The sequence below is a fragment of the Phyllostomus hastatus genome, unplaced genomic scaffold, assembly GCF_019186645.2.
Source record: "Phyllostomus hastatus isolate PE091 unplaced genomic scaffold, TTU_PhHast_1.1 phas_scaffold_585, whole genome shotgun sequence".
NCBI classification, from domain to species: domain Eukaryota; kingdom Metazoa; phylum Chordata; class Mammalia; order Chiroptera; family Phyllostomidae; genus Phyllostomus; species Phyllostomus hastatus.
The window spans coordinates 21,691,366-21,708,225 of record NW_025334037.1 but is presented as its reverse complement, the minus strand read 5'-3'; the positions used below and the strand labels follow the sequence as shown (position 1 = coordinate 21,708,225).

The window sequence follows — 16,860 nt, the reverse complement described above, 5'->3', positions numbered from 1 at the left end:
AGAGGATTTGTCACTAGGCCATTTCCAATCTTCCCTCTCTTATAAACAATCCTGCCGCAGTGTGTCCTTGTATATAGGACTAATCCTACATATAGGGAGTCGCTAATACGACTGATTAGTGAAGAAGGCACTAATCACTTCCTCAATCATGATCCTAGAATAAGTTCCAAGTAGCAAAACTGCCCAGACAGAAGTTAGGAAAGAAATAAAATGATATTATAGGGTATTGATTACAGGATTTCTTTTCTAATTCAAGCAGTATGTGCCAGCTGCTCACTGAAACAGACACGATCTTCTACTTGAGCGTACAACCAGACTACGTTTTCCAGCCTCTCTTGAAGCTGGGTGCAACCATGGGACTAAGTTTCAGTCCTTGGCATGTGTACTAATTAGTAAGTAGATGCCATGTGCCAGCCTGACCCTGTAAAATCTATCATACAGTTCTTTATCCCCCAAACCACCTTTGCTGGTGGATGACAATGCTGAGGGCCTCTTCACCAGCTTTGTGGTAAGAATGGCAGAGCCTTTGTCAGCCTGGATCTCGGAATGACCATGACAATCACAGACCATCTGTCCCCTGCTAAATAAGAAGCAGCTCAGATTACTTACCTAAGCAAGAAAAACACTCTCTTGAAAATGTATGTGGGCCATTGTACAGCCTGGGATCTATTTGTGACACACAGATGACCTCCCTGCTTAATAAAGAAATATATATATCTTCCTGGCTGGCATAGCTCAGTGGATTGAGCGCGGGCTGCGAACCAAAGTGTCGCAAGTTCAATTCCCAGCCAGGGTACACACCTGGGTTGCAGGCCATGACCCCCAGCAACCGCACATTGATGTTTCTCTCTCTCTCTCTCTATCTCCCTCCCTTCCCTCTCTAAAAATAAATATAATCTTTTAAAAAAAGAAATATATATCTTAATATATATCTTAATATATTAAGAAATATATATCTTAATATTTTGTTACTGCCATAATGAAACCCTAACATATGTGACAAGGAGCACATGGCGGAGAAACTTTTTAATAAAGGCTCAGAGATGGAGACACACAATCTACAGCAAGAAGATATTTGGTAAAAAGTCTATATTGAAACACCTATAGCTGTGGAGGAAGTGGTGAGAAAACAGATATTAGGGTATGTTCATTATTACTTGTTGCACTTAGGAAAGATTCATAAGAAATACATGGGCTCCAAAAATAATGGGTTGATTTGCAAGCAGAGGCCAAAGAAAAATGGGGAAAACAAAGAAAATCAGACATTGTAGAACAGAAAAATTGAACTGCTTCTGAACCACAAAGAAACTAAACAAAAAATGGGCTCTGAAGGGTCCATTAATTTGTATTAGTTAAACACAGGTATGAAACACCATAGCAAATATCTCATCAATTATGTTTCCTTTCCACCTAAGCGTTTAGTTTCAAATGGCTGCCAGACAGCTACCTACCATTAAGTTGAAGGAGAGAAACACTGCATGAGGGAAGAGAAGAAGTGGAGGGAAGAAGAAGACTTGCGTGTTATGCCTTAAGAATCCAAGGTGTGGTTACTCTCACAGGGAAGCAAACAGATCAGAAGCCAAGCAAATTCAGGAAACCTATGCCTAAACTGAAATGGCTTTGACTATTCAAGCCTGAAAAGACTCATAGAGCCCATGTCGGCTCAGGTGGAAAGCAAGCTGAGAAAGCTGTCAGGCCCTGAGGAAGGCTCACTCCAGTGCTCACTTCACATATGACCATGAAGGACAGTGGACACAGAACGCACACCCAGACCCGAGTCATTCCGTAGACAAGGGCATTTTTCCAAAGTGGAGAAAGCAGGACTGATTTAAAGAGTTTTCCTTACTGCCACAGACAGGTGCCTTCGCAGCAGGGTTTCATCATTGCCCTGAACCAGTGATTGCCACGTGACTCTCACGCTCCCCCTTCCTGCACTCGGGTTATCACCGCAGTTACACCACCCCAGCTCCACTGTCATACAGTGTGTGTATGTGTGTGTGTTGTCACTGGAGTAGGGAGAAGACAACTTGTTTTCTTAATATACAGATCACCAGGCCACTAGGGACCACATCTGGATATGTTTGAGAAGACTTTACATCACCCAGAAACCCTTGCCTTTGAATCTTATGTAGAATTTGGATGGAGCATTGAGTTAGCTCCTCTAAGGAAGAGGGTAAGTGTGTCCACTATGTGATGAAAGAGAGAACCTGGATATTTGATGACTGGAAACCCTGAATATGGTCGGACCTACTAGCTGTTCACCAAAACGTGTGCTCTGCTCTTCTTCCTAAGAACACAGTCTGATTGTAGTTACCTACCTTCCTTGCAATAGATGTGGTCATATGACTTGAGTTCTAGCCAAGTAAATGTAAGCAGAAGTGACCTTCTCAGGCCTGGCTCATTAAACACACACCCCTCCACTTCTACCACCACTACCACCACCAGCACTATATTGCGAATGAAAAATATTCTGTGGTCATTTTCCTTCTGCCACTTGGCTGTCAATGACCAGAGGATTGGATATGATATTAGCGCCAGGAAACCTTGTGAGCTGCATGTTGAAAACTGGTCCCTGAACAACTGTGTGAAGTAGAGCTCCTTCCCACCCCTCCCAGTGCCCAGGCACCACCTTGCACTGGTTACATGAAGGAAAACTAAACTTCTATGTCCATTGAACCATCGACTCCATTTGGTCTACAGCAAATAGTCCACCCTTACTAATATAATTCAAACGCATATAAATTATGAAAATGCAAGCCTATCTGTTCTACCTAATCACCTTTGTGTATCCTTCTGAAGCTTTTTCTGTGATCACATGTGTACATATCTATATTACAAATATTTCTGTATGCATACATTACATTACAAAAATTGGATCACACCATATACCTTGTTCTGAGATACTTTTAAGAGACTGAGGATCCATTTTAAAAGGGCATACATTAATGAGCCAGATAGCACTCTGTGCTTTTACTAAAGTAACAATTATCCATTTTTGGCTAACAAAAATTTAGGTTTATATACTCAATAAACCTATAAAAATATCTATTCTTTTCAGGAACACTTTGTTTGGTAGCCAGTAAGTGAGATATCCGTAAGTTAGAGTATTTACCATTGCCTAGAAATATGTAGAGAAAACAACTTCTACCCCAGTGACTGGCAGCAAATCAATGGCAAAACTCTACACATGATTATAAAAAATACACTTCCCTCCATCTGGCCCTCTAGCATTTGTCTTCTGAGGGTATTTTTTTCCCCAGTAAGCCAAGGAGATCAACGGAGATAAAAGTGATCAGACCCTGTGTGTAATACGTGTTAGAAACGTAGGTATTAGTGAGCAATTGGCACAATGCCCAATGTTTTTCTTAGTTGGTCATCCTTTACAGGTGTTTTCAGACATTCCTTATAACAACACTGAGCACAGCTAGTGCAGAGTTAACTATTTCCATTATTCTTAGGAGGTGGTACTTGCCTGGCATTCTTAGAATAATGTCACATTACCCATGACATCTCTAACTGAGAACACTTGGTACCATCTTCCATGCATAAAGGTCAACCCTGCTTTTGCTCAGTCACTATTATACGTTTTCCTGTAAGTTCGGCAAAGCTGAGTGCTCCCAGAGGATTGTCCTTCATGTATCTCTTCAGTGACCAGTCCCTCTCGTCCTCCGGTGGGGTGCGCTGGTCTGAGTGGAAGCCCCCCTCCTCTGTGCTCCCCATAGCTTTCTGCACATGCTGCTCCCAGGACACCCAATCCATATGTCGTGGTCACCACATCTGTGGAGAGACGGACTGTGTGTAAAGCACTTTATATACATAATCTCATTCAAATCTATTTTATAGTGAGGAAACTGAGACACAGTTTAGTAAACTGCTAGTATCAGAGCTAACGTTCAAGGCCGGGCTGTCTAACCAAAGAGACCATATTCTAAAGAGTCGCTAATAATAGTTGGTTTTCCTGTCTCTTTCTCCTGTCTTCTTTAGCAAATATTTATTTGTTACTTAACCAATATTACTTGTTATTATGGAGCAGGCTCACTGTCACAGTACATTATGAGCACCATGAATTCCAGCGCTTAGTATCATGCCTGAAACTCAGTTGCTATTCAGTAATTTTGTGATGCATCACCCAATGCAAAGACATGTAAGCACACTCTCTGCCCTGCTCCCACAGTCAAACAGGAAGACAGGGAAAATAAAACCTCTCAGGAAAAAGAAAGGAAATGGGCTATTTTTCTGCCATTACAAATATGTTGAACAGAGGCTGCACCTCTCAGAATACAGGTCTTGATCCTGTTAATAGAACTAGGAGCACAATTACAAAGCCTGTAACTCCTATGTTCTAGAATCCTCAACGTTTTAAGGATTTGGTCCCTTCTAAGTCTATGCTCTGTGTTTGTCAAGTTCTTTCATGATTTAAAAAAAAAAAGAAAGAAACAAACAAAAAAAAAACCCAGATCTTTCCAGGTTCAAATTGAGAGAGAAAATTTCATGGAACAGGTGGGGATAGAGACATATTTCAAGAACGAGGAGAATTTGAGAACAAGGCAAAAAATCTGGCAGTTTCCAGGCTAGGGAAACAATGATGCCTCTATGAAAACAGGAATGGCTGTGGTGTCATGGCAGTTAGTGTGGAGACTAGCCCAACTGAAACAAAGGACAGAAATCTACAACGGTGGAACCTCAATGAGATGATGACGATAGATAAACAGACAGAGAGACAGACAGACAAGTGGGTTCTGATCTTAAGGGGACTTACAAAAAGTGAAGTTGAAATTAGGGATTTATTTTAGGTTTATAAACAGAAAAACGACACTATGTAAGTGGTATTTTAAGCATATGGGCTTGGCAACTGTGTGATGTTCCAGGAAGAGCTCCCTTCTTATTCTGTCCAGTGTCTTTTCTCTTTCTTGGGCTGGGCTTTGCAGTTCAGGAAAAAGAGCCAGTGGAGAAACTGTCCACGTAAGTTACATTGCAACTATAAAAACACTCCTTACACACCTGAAATTCTAGATTTCGTTCTTTGGCAAAGACCCAAAGTCATCTACAGAGGTTCCTTGCCTCATGCAGACCCTCCCGAGTGGGCAAACCACCTAACTAGCTCTCTTGTGACCATCACCGCAAACCCAACTCCCAGGCCTGAAAGAGCATGTCCTAGCCACTTAATCCAGAATTGTCCTCTACGCCAGAGCACCCCACCCCTTGTCCTGAGTGCAAACCTGGAACAGCACTGCCCACACACACTCATGCCCACACAAGTCTCAAAACCACAATGGGCATCTGCATGGCTTCTGGCTTTCTCCAGTGGCTCACACCTGCCTACAGAAGGAAACCAAACCCCTAAGTTGAGCTTTCATGACCTTGTTGACTTTGACCATCACCCTCTGGCCCAGAATCAGGACCTCACAATCAGAACTCCGCCTCCTCAACTCCCTTCACCAGCCAAACTAATTAGCCTACGACACAGCCCTACCTGTGATTCCTACCTCTTCTGTCTCACCCCTGCTCTGAGTTTAATTCTCGAGTTCTGACCTCATCTCCCTTACCCAGTTTTCTCCAACTTCCTAAATGCACAGAAATCTCCACTTTGAACTCTTAAAGAAATTACTGTTTCCACCAATTTCTTATACACTTTAAACTCTTTCATTATTTCTTAATTGTTCTTGTGAGCATGTCCTTTCCAATCAATTACTTTCCATGAGGAAACAACTTTTGGGAAAGCTTTTCTATCCTTCACAGTTCCAAACACCTGTAGATGCTCAATAAATACTTCCTAAAGTGAATTTAAGAATACCAGTTATTCTTCCAGCTATTTGATGAAATAGCAATGGGTGGCAGATTTGAAATGGGTAACTCATCACTTCTCCTATTGTATCATATTGCAGAATTTTAATTAGAGTGACTCTTGGCATTGCATGTGGCTGTTCAGAAAATCAAGATGCAGTTGTAGCTCAAGGGTTTTGATTTGCCTGTGACCAAATTTAGATGACCATATTATTCTAAAATAACCTTATTTTTGCACCCTGCTCACTAATGCTTAGCGTTGGTAGCTGGGAGAACACATCAGACCAGCAACAATTGTCACCACCATTTTCTTCATCTGTTGCAAAACAAACACTGATGTGCTAAACCGAGTCTTCTCTCTCAGTGAAATAAGCCTGGTAATAGCAGAGTTGCTCTAAAAACACCTACGCTTCCTCAAACCCTACAACACATTGCACATCCATACTCATTGTACCCAGGAAGGGCCAAATGAAGACAGGTGCCATATTTTTAAGAAAACTGAAATGCAGTGACCTTATCTGAACCACAATTCAAAAGTCAGGAATTACCTATTAAAATTCAGAACAACTGCTTGCTTTACAAAAGGAAATGCTGCAGGGTCCTATAAATACATCAAATTCCTGGCATTCGTGAACTTAACAATCAAACGGTTATGGTTTCAGCTATCACACTCACAATCAAACAAATAATATGCAGTAACCTGTTGTGTTCTAGAGGTGCATGTTTTGTTACTAGGGAGACCTGAGTCAGGGGGCTCCTGCCTCTCCTTGGTTCTTCCCTTGCTCGCAAGAGATGAATTTAAGCGAGAGACAACATGTATAGTGAAAATGAGATAACAAGTTTATTCATAAAATATAGAGAGAAAATAAGGTATTAGTAAGTTTGTTAGTAAATGTGTTCTATACACTTGAATACCTGGCTACAAGTGGGCACTCAGCAAGTAAGTGCACCGACTGTTGGGATTCAGGGGTTATATACTTTAGTCAGCTTCTAGGTACCTCTCTTTCTCCCCCTTCTAAACCTTGGGAATAATGTACAGCTACAAAGGCTTTCTTTCTCAGTTACTGAAGGCTCTTTTATCTTAGTTAGTGAAATTGCTACAGAGGCTTCCTTTCCCAGTTCACAGAGTTTCAAGGACTCCCTTCCTCCTATTCTATTTTTGCTTGCAATGTTCGGAACAGCTGGCAACCGTATTGGACTGGCTCAGCACAGCTGAATCAACAGGTGAGACATCTCCCTCCTCCCCCCTGCCTCAGTTTACTAACTGTCGTACCTAACAGTTTGAGTCATACTCCTGAAATGATTCTTATATACAACATGATTTAACTCAATGTCAGAAACGACTCTGTCAGGTAGGCATTACATAGCCCCACTCAACAGATGGAAATAGCATGAAAGTGGCAATAGCATGGTCCTATATGCTATCCTATATAGCATATCCTATATGCTATATCCTAATGCATTTTCATGGCATTCACAAATCTGTGGCATTCCTGAGACTGTGTGCTCTGTTTCAAGGCCAGTCTCATTCCTAGGAATAGGCATCCCAGATACATGCTTTCTTTAATGTTCTTTTTCTTTTGGTGGGCTCTGGATCTATAATAATTTTCCAGGTTTCCTTCTCTTCTACTCAGGCTGAGATTGATACTGACACAACAGGGGCTTCCTTTTATTTTCCTTAACAAAACCCTTTTTTTTTCCTGTAAAGTTGCTGTCTGATTCTCTAAGATTCACAGGCAAAATCTGCATGTGTTGATTGAAAGAGAGTGTCAGAGAAATCCACAGGAGATTGCAAAGCAACAACATAACCATAAGTCTAGACTTGTACTGATCCCTGACAAAGGTCAACCCTTACTCCCAAAGGCAAAGATATCTCCTAGGGGCTCTCAGATCTGGCTCAAAAATGCTACACAGGGAATATAGTCCCTTCATTGGCCAAATACTGAGCAAGTAGTCTAGACTGGACCTTAAATAAAACTTTATAAAGAAGAACAAGGAGGAGGAGAAGGAGTGAGGAAGGAAGGAAGGGAAGGAGGGAGGGAGGGAGGAGAATGGAGGGAGGATAGGAAGGTGGGAAGAAAAGAAGGAAGAAAACTATTAAAGTTAAGGTCAAAGGATTTATTTTTCTGGCTATCCAAAAGTCTTCCCGAGAACATAAAATTTCAGTTTTTTATTTCTCTATGTTCTTGACAAAGACACTAGTGTATTGGAATTATCTGAGTGCCATCCCTCTTCCTAACCCCACCTGCCAATCCAGGACCTAGAGTTTGAGAAATGCAATAAAAGAGTAAAGGTGGAGCTTAAAATATCCCTTTTACTTAGTGGTACAGATACATCAAAGACTGCAACTTGTGAGAGTCAATGGGTCTGACATCTCCCTACCCAGATCTGCATCCAGACTTGACACAGCACACACAAGAGGAGTATGAGTCTGCAAAGCAGACCTACCTGCCCTAGACATTGCTTCTCACTGGGAAAGAGAAAAAGGGACCACACTCAGGGCCTTGGATAGATGTTCTCCAAAGAATCAAGAAACCTGCTGCCTTCCAACCAGAACCTCATGCCACCTCTGCCAGGAGGAGAGTAAGGAGTAGGGCAAAAGGCCACAGAGCATGCTTTAGGAAAATCATTTTTCATGGAAATCAAGAGTAGAGAAGGGTATTCCCTGCCAGCAGATGGGACCTGTCACTTATCAGCAATTCTCCAGCCCAGAGAGTGGTCTTATTGGCCACTCCACAGCTATTGTCCTGTGGAAAAGGAATATATAGAATTCAACCCCATGATTTCCATATACCACCTTCCCTCATGGCCATGTAAGCTGCTTACATTCCAAGCAGCTCCTGAAAAGAGAGTAAAATGGAGAAAGTGTGAAAATCAGAAAAAAATGAGGACCTTGGAATATACTTCTATTTAAAGGGACTATTAAATATTGTGGATTAGACTAAACAAATGTCCTTGTCCCACCCAAAATGTGGGGCTCATATGGGATAGTATTAGTCAATAAAGTCAGAAAAGAAATTCATTTTCTCTTGAGGGGAAATTTCCAAGGATCAGATAGCTTACAAAACCAAGCACATTATAAAACAGGGCAATAAAAATTAAAGTAGACCAAAAATATTAAGATAAAAAAAAATAAGTAGATATAACTAGTCTCCTGAGATAGTCAACACCAACATAAACATAATGGAACACAGAACTTTACTTCAAGTGTCCTGAACACTGAGTCAAACAATTCCTAGCATCTGAACAAAAAGTATGCATTTCAGTTGATTCATCTCTTAATTTTCAGTTTCATTTTGAAAGCTGTGATTTCTTAATCTACAGGTTTAAAGGAAATAAAATTTGTAGACTCAGATTTCATAGTGCAAAACCTCCTCCTTGACTTGAAACTAGAAATCTCTGGAAGCAAAATTAACACTTAGGCCACCAGGGTGCAATTTAGGAAATTATTGCTTCACAGGCTCAAATGGTGCCCCAATGGAATAAAAGATTATACACTAAGTCTATGCTTTACTAAATCGCACCGTGGGGTTCTATACTATTGGATAGTACTGGAATTTACTCATTTGTGGTTGCTCTCTGTAGAACTAAAGGTAATTACCTATTACCATGAGTTTAGAAGCCAAATATTTTTTAACCAATCCTGAGGGAGAAAAAGATATAGGGGTTCCAGCCAGGGGTTTACAGAGGTGTAAACAGAAACACTTCACTTCCTCACACAACCAAAAGAAGGATAACCACCAATTTAAAAACAAAGAACAACCAGAACTGCCAGAAAATCATTTGCATGGAAGTCCAACAACCAAGGAGTTAAAGAAACATTCATCCAGATGGTGCGCTGAGACAAAGAAATATGGCCCAGATGAAAGAACAGATTAAAACTCCATAAAAAGAACTAAGTGATGAGGACATAGACAACCTGTCAGAGTTCAAAACACTGGTAATGAGGATGCTCACAGAATTGATAGAGCTTGGTTACAAAATGAAAGGAGAAATGAAGGCTATATAAAGTGAAATAAAGGAAAATATACAGGGAACCAACAGTGCAGGGAAGGAAACTGAGGCTCAAATCAATGATTTGGAATAAAAGGAGAACAGAATGGAGAAAAAAGAATGCAAAAAAATGAGGAGAGGCTAAGGAAGCACTGAGACAACTTTAAGTGTTCCAACATCCGAATCATGCGAGTGCTGGAAGAAGAAGAGGAAGAGCAAGATATTGAAAACTTATCTGAACAAATAATGAAGGAAAACTTCCCCAATCTGGAGAAGGAAACAGACTTCCAGGAAGTCCAGGAAGCCCAGAGAGTCCCAAGGAAACTGGATCCAAGGAGGAGCACACCAAGACACATCATAATTAAAGACACTCAAGATTAAAGATAAGGGGAGAGTCTTAAAAGCAGCAAGAGGAAAGGAGAGAGTTACCTACAAAGGAGTGCCCATAAGGCTACCAGCTGATTTCTCAAAAGAAACCTTACAGGCAAGAAGGGGCTGGAAAGAAGTATTTGAAGTCATGAAAGGCAAGGACCTCCATCCAAGATTACTCTATCCAGCAAAGTGATCATTTAAAATGGAAGGGCAGATAAAGTGCTTCCCAGATAAGGCAAAGTTAAAGGAGTTCACTATCACCGAGCCCTTATTAATATGAAATGTTAAAAGGACTTAGATCTAAGAAATAGAAGATCAAAAATTATGAACAGTAAAATGACAACAAACTCACAACTATCAACAACTGAGCCAAAGAAACAAAAACAAATACTAAGCAAACAACTAGAACAGGAACAGAATCACAGAAATAGAGATCACATGGAGGGTTATCAGTAGGGAGGAAGAGGGGGAGAATGGGAGGAAAGGGTACAGGGAATAAGAAGCATAATAGGTAGGCACAAAATAGACAGGGAGAGGTTAAGAATAGTATAGGAAACGGAAAAGCCAAAGAACTTATATGTACAACCCATGGACATAAACTGTGGGGTGAGAAGAGGGGATGGTGGAGGGTGAGGGGTGTGGTGCATGGAGGAGGGGGATGAAGGGGAGAAAAAATTTGGGACAACTGTAATAGCAAAATCAATAAAATGTACTTTAAAAATGTAAAAAATTAATAATTTGTTCAATAATTTCTCAAGAATACACAGCCAATAGGTCATGAACATAGAATGGAAGCCAGATGTGTTATGTGTCAAAGCCTATGCTCTCAACAAGTACACAGTTCTATGATGTTTATGGTAGCAAAACACTGGAAACAATCAAAGATTGGTTAAATTATAGTCTAGTCAACAATGTAATTACATCTAGTCATTGAGGTCATGTTTAAAAGCCTACTTAGACTAAAAGTGTGGTGGTTACCAGAGGAAAAAGGGTAAAGGGGGTCAAATATATGGTGACAGAAGGAGAGTTCATGGTGGGTGGTAAACGAACATGCAATACACAGAAAATATATCATAAAACTGTATACTTGAAACCTATATAATTCTATTAACCAACGTTACCCCAATTAATGTAATTTAAATAAGCCTAAAAAAAGAAAAGAAAAAGATGTAATCTACTTAAATGAACACAAATATTGCTTCCCTGATTTGGTTCCTATTATGTAATAATTAATGAAGCTAAGCACAATAGATTAATTTATGAAAGTGAGTTAGCATTTCATATAAACAAAAATTATTAATTGGTAAACTCAGGCAGATTTTCTTTTGTGTTTCAGGTACCTCACATTGATTATATCAATAGATTACTTCCTGAATCTAGGACTCCTAAAAAAAAAGAAAGACACCTTGAACCTATACGTGAACTCTGGGAACTTTTTACTAAGTACTATAGACTTCCACTGTCCAATATGGAAGGGACTAGGTACATAGGGTTACTGGAATTTAAGTTTAAATGAATTAAAATTAAATAAGATTAAACATTTACTTTCTTTTTTTTAATAATGGAAGCCCTTGCATGGCAATCCAAATTTACTGAACTACTGACGCTAAATTATACAAAATAGCACCACCTAAATTAAGGCTTTTAGTTTACATTTAGCCACTTCTAAGTAGTTGTAACATTAGCTTGGTCAATTTAAATACTGTGGCTCCCTGTTGGATAGATACACAGTCTTTACACCCAAATGTTAATGCATACAAAGCAATAAGGCATTGCTAAATAAAACAGCAATCATTACTGCAACTTAGGCTTTGTGACCAATTACACGTGGTTAAAATTACTTCCCACATTCACATCCACGGTACTCGTCCACCATTTAACATTTCAACCAAGTGTCACACATGTGAACTAATCACTAACAGGCAAAAATACTAAACCTGCATAGATTGTAGTCTCTGGTTTTACCAGCTGCATACTCTAGGACTATTTTATAAGTAAAAATCTCTCTTGCAACACTAGGAAGTGATTAGAAGGTACAAACTGATGCAGTAGCTTTCATCCGCCTCCTAAAGGGTACCACCGCAAAAGTCCATGTAAGGTGTCGATAGGCTTAACGAAGTTGGAATGCTGGCACTGTTGAACTGGGCAACAGCTCTTCAGACCTGGCTCAGAGCAACAACGTGTTTAGTATATTAAAGCAGCCGACATGATGACTTTCGGCAGGCATTCCCAGGCACTGGAGTGTCTCTGTTAATTTGCCTCACTAGGTCATAAAAGATCTCATTAGCATTTATTTTTGATATTGCAGAGGATTCTAAGAATGCACAGTTGTTTCATTGTCTTGCTAGATTTTGACCTTGTGCCTCTCCTACAACTCTTTCTTCTTCCAAGTCACACTTATTGCCAACCAGAATCATTGGAACATCATCAATGTCTTTAACTCAAAGAATCTGTTCTCTCAGATCTTGTAAATCATTAAATGTGGGCTGTGCTGTCATGGAATAAACTAATGCAAAGCCTTGTCCATTTTTCATATATGAATCCGTCGTTGCTGTAAATGGTTCCATTCCTGTGGTATCCAAGATTTCAAGCATGCACAGTTGTGTGTCTACTTCAACTTGCTTACTATAACCATCTTCTATCGTAGGACCATATTTTTCAACAAAAATTCGTTGAACAAACAGTATAGTCAGCAAAGATTTTCCAACACCTCCTGAGCTAAGAATGACTAAATTATACTCATGCATGTTGCAAACTTGTCAAGAACTAGTACCTCTCACACTGTCATGGGTTCCCATAGCCAGCACCACCCTGCGCCTTGCACTCCCTCTGGGTCGCTTCTCCCAATACCAGGGCAGTCCTGTATTGCCGCCACTCTGGCTGGTTTACACTCCTGACTCTAAAATTCACTTTCTTGATCACTCTAGCTGCTAGCTGCTGCAAGTGCTCAATAGACAGATGTGTAATGGCTAGGTATTAGAAAGCATGAACATTTCCATCATTGCATAAAGTTCAATTGAGAGCAGTGCTCAAGCCTCCAAGATACTTTTTCAAGTAAACGCTCAAGTCTTTATTTAATAATAAGGTAAAGCTGAAATACATATATTTATTATGTGTTAAAGACTGAAAAAAATTATTAGTTGCTTGATTTGGTTTTAATGTGAACATTATGTGTTACACTTACACACACTCATTCCAGTATTCAGCCAAAATACGTCCTGCAATCCTACACTCTGTTTCTGCCTCTGTGTGAGGCACTGCAGAGGCACATGGGTTAAATCTCGTGGAGGAGAAATCCCAGTAACAAAAAATTACAATTCCGTGAAAGAGGAGCTGTAATGAAGGTACAGAATAAGAACCCCTGAGATGAGAATTGTGGAAACAGGAGTGAGTTGTTGGCTGGATCTCAGGCAGGATTAGGGATTTCCAATTCCCATCAGAAAGGGGTAGAGGGTATTTCAGATGGAGGAAATAGTTCGAGCAAAGGCTCGAGAAAGAAGAGAAAGATGTTTGAGAACTAAATGAGGCTACATCGTGGCATAAAATTAGCAGGGGAAAACGAAACGAAAGGGGACCTGGTCAGAATTCTGACTGGGGGCCAAACTGGAAACAAGCCATGCTATGCAGTTACTTTGGAGAGGCTGTAGAATTAATGAAGGTTTTGGCATGTAGCGTATTTCTGCTTTGACAAAAATGAAACGAGCTGTTGTGAATGATGGACTACAGGAAATAAAAATGATTAAGTGGAACAATTTAAAGTGAAAATTTACACCACATGGCAACTTACAGCCAGATGCCAATTAGAAATAATGTTCCTATACACATATTTGCATTTATATAAATATACATATAAACGTGCTTTTGTTAACTAAACTTATTGTGATAATCATTTCATAATATATACAAATATTTGTATCATATTGAACACACAAAACTAATATAATGCTGCATGTCAATTACACTTTAATAAAAAACATACTTATAGATTACAAAAAAATACATTATCACTGTACAATGCTAATGAGGCTACGTGGGTGTATGAGTTTGTACCTCAGATTCCAATTTATTCCTGGATTCATACATACACCCATTATGAGGGGGACCAAAACCCCAGAATTTTTTTTTTAATTTTTTTTAAAGATTTTATTTATCTTCAGCGAGGGAAGGGGGGGAGAGAGAGAGAGAGAGAGAGAGAGAAACATCAATGTGTGGTTGCTGGGGGTTATGGCCTGCAACCCAGGAATGTACCCTGGCTGAGAATCGAACCTGGGACACTTTGGTTCGCAGCCCGCGCTCAATCCACTGAGCTACGCCAGCCAGGGCTTAATTTTTTATTTTAATCTTTGTTCAAGTACAGTTTTCTCCCTTTTACTCCCATTCCAGCTATTTATTAAAAATTGTGTATTTATCCTTACATGTTTAAACTTCTGTCACCTTCAAAGTTCTCTCCACTTGAGGTAATACAGTCTGGGAGTGTCCAACCTGTGGATGTCAGGCCACCCGAGGCCCAGGGTGGTCATAAAAGTGGCCCAACACAAAATCATGAATTTACTTAAACCATTATGAGGTTTTTTTTATTTTCATTTGTGTTTGTGTATTTACTGTGTGACCCAGAGATGCCAAAAGCTTGGACACCCCTGTACCTATCAAGACATTTTTCCCACTACTCAAAACAGTCTTTGAACTCATGAATTTTGGTGCCTTTCCGTGCTTCTGCCATTTTTTTTTTGTTCCACCTCTTCCACATCAGCAAATGCTTCCCTTTGAGGCCTTTTTCATTGGGGGAAACAAAAAAGAGTTGCCCAGGGTGAGATGGGTGGATACAGAGAATGGGGCACGGGGGTCATGCCATTTATGGTCAAAAACTGCTGAACACTCAGTGTGGTGTGGGCAGGTGCCCTCATAAATCACCCAGCATGAAATGGGTAAATGAGTTGAAAGAGTCTTCAAAACAAAAATTCACTGAAGCTGAACACAGCCTTTCACAATGACACCTCCTTGCACACTGATGCAGATGGGTTCCTAGAATACTCACCTAGCGGGGGAAGCCTATGCTACAAGGTGCCCACCCTCCAGAAGATAATTCCAGGGGTTTTGGGGGGTCCTTTTCCTACTTATTAAGTTCTTACTCTATGTTAAGGCCTGTGTTAATGCTATTCCCACATTATCTCATTTTTAATAACCCTTAGCAACTACTCCAGCAGACAGGAACTATTTTTATAATTTTAAAATTATGACGCAGACAGGTTATGTCTTACCCTAAATAAGACAACGAGGAAGAGACAGAACCAGTCACTCAAGTCAGGCATATATAATTTTTGAAGTTTCCGCTTTTAACTTCTGGTCAATATCACCTTCCAGGACAATATAACATGTTTGGTTCTCAGAGGCTGAGGTCCAACATTCTTAAAATATGCTTACTAACATACAAAGAAAACATTAAAAATAAAGAAAAAGTTTGACAAAGCTTGGCACTGTTAACACTCTCATCAAAACTCAATAATGGCTTAGTTGTAAAACGTGTCCACTGGACAAGACACTTACTCATTTAAACAAAGATGCATCATTGGAGAAAAAAAGTAAGAATGGACCCCAAGGACCTGAATTCGAAATCGTCTTCTAATGGCTCTGACTAGAGGTACACCAACGCCTCTAAAGCAACTGTCCTAGCCAACCCCGTGCCCTTAACTTCAGATACTGGGGGCAAGAGAAGTTCCACCTGGACCTCTACAGAAGTAGAAGTAAATAAGCCTATGTAGCAGACCTGTGGGGGGAGGGGAGCACAAGAAGAAAGCAGACAATTGCCTGATCATAAACATTAAGCAGGCATGAGAGGAAGTGGACAGGGTGGGGGGCGGGGGGACAATGGTGAAGGAGGAGGGAGAAGGAGCACAGTTTATGGGCAGACTTGCTAGGGGTCATTTTGTTTCTCAGCCTGAGGAACTCTAACAATCAGTTTGCTTTCTCTTCTCTTGCAAAACAACTACAATGACAAATAATCTTCAAAGCTTCACTCATTATTGGAGACCCATTGATAATTATCCTGAGTGGCAGCTTGCATTCCCCAACGCCATCGATATTGAGGAGGAGGCTGTCCCTCTTGAGAATTAATTACACTGAAAAGAGGTCTGGAGTCCCAGGAGACATTGGGAAGTCCCTGGTGTGGATGGGTTTTATGACCTCTAAGAAGTCACGAAGCCCTGCCTGCTTCTGTGTCCAGGCAACAGCCATGCCATTGCACAGACACAGCACACAGTCATTTCAGTTCATTGCATTTCAGGTCCTCAGCGCCACAGGGCACGCAGGTCAAGGAACGGGGGACCATCAACAGGCAGAGATTAAGGGATACAAAAATTGAACAGATTGTGTTATAGATTTGTCCGTCTTTGTCACACACCATGACTCCTCCTTTCTTAGCTTACAATAATCCTAGATCTCCAGGAAACTCAAGGCAATTCATCAACAGCAATCAATTTTAACACCAGTCTTGGGTAGAGGAGCACAGTATGTAAGAACTGACAGAGCTAAACCCAACGCGGACAGAGAAGACAAGCATCTGTGTGAGAAAAATGCAGTGAGGGGCAGCAGGACAATCAGCTCTAGTTCAACCCCAAAAAAGCATTATTGATATTTTGTCATAGGCTTTCATATGCATCTTTAAAATAAAACTTATTTTCTCATTTAATTCTAAATATCACACACACATACACC

The 16,860-nt window shown here is 40.3% G+C and overlaps 1 pseudogene; it reads right to left on the bottom strand.

The window, feature by feature from the left end:
- Positions 1-12,341: 12,341 nt before the first annotated feature.
- Positions 12,342-12,896, bottom strand: LOC123810227 (annotated as a pseudogene).
- Positions 12,897-16,860: the final 3,964 nt, after the last annotated feature.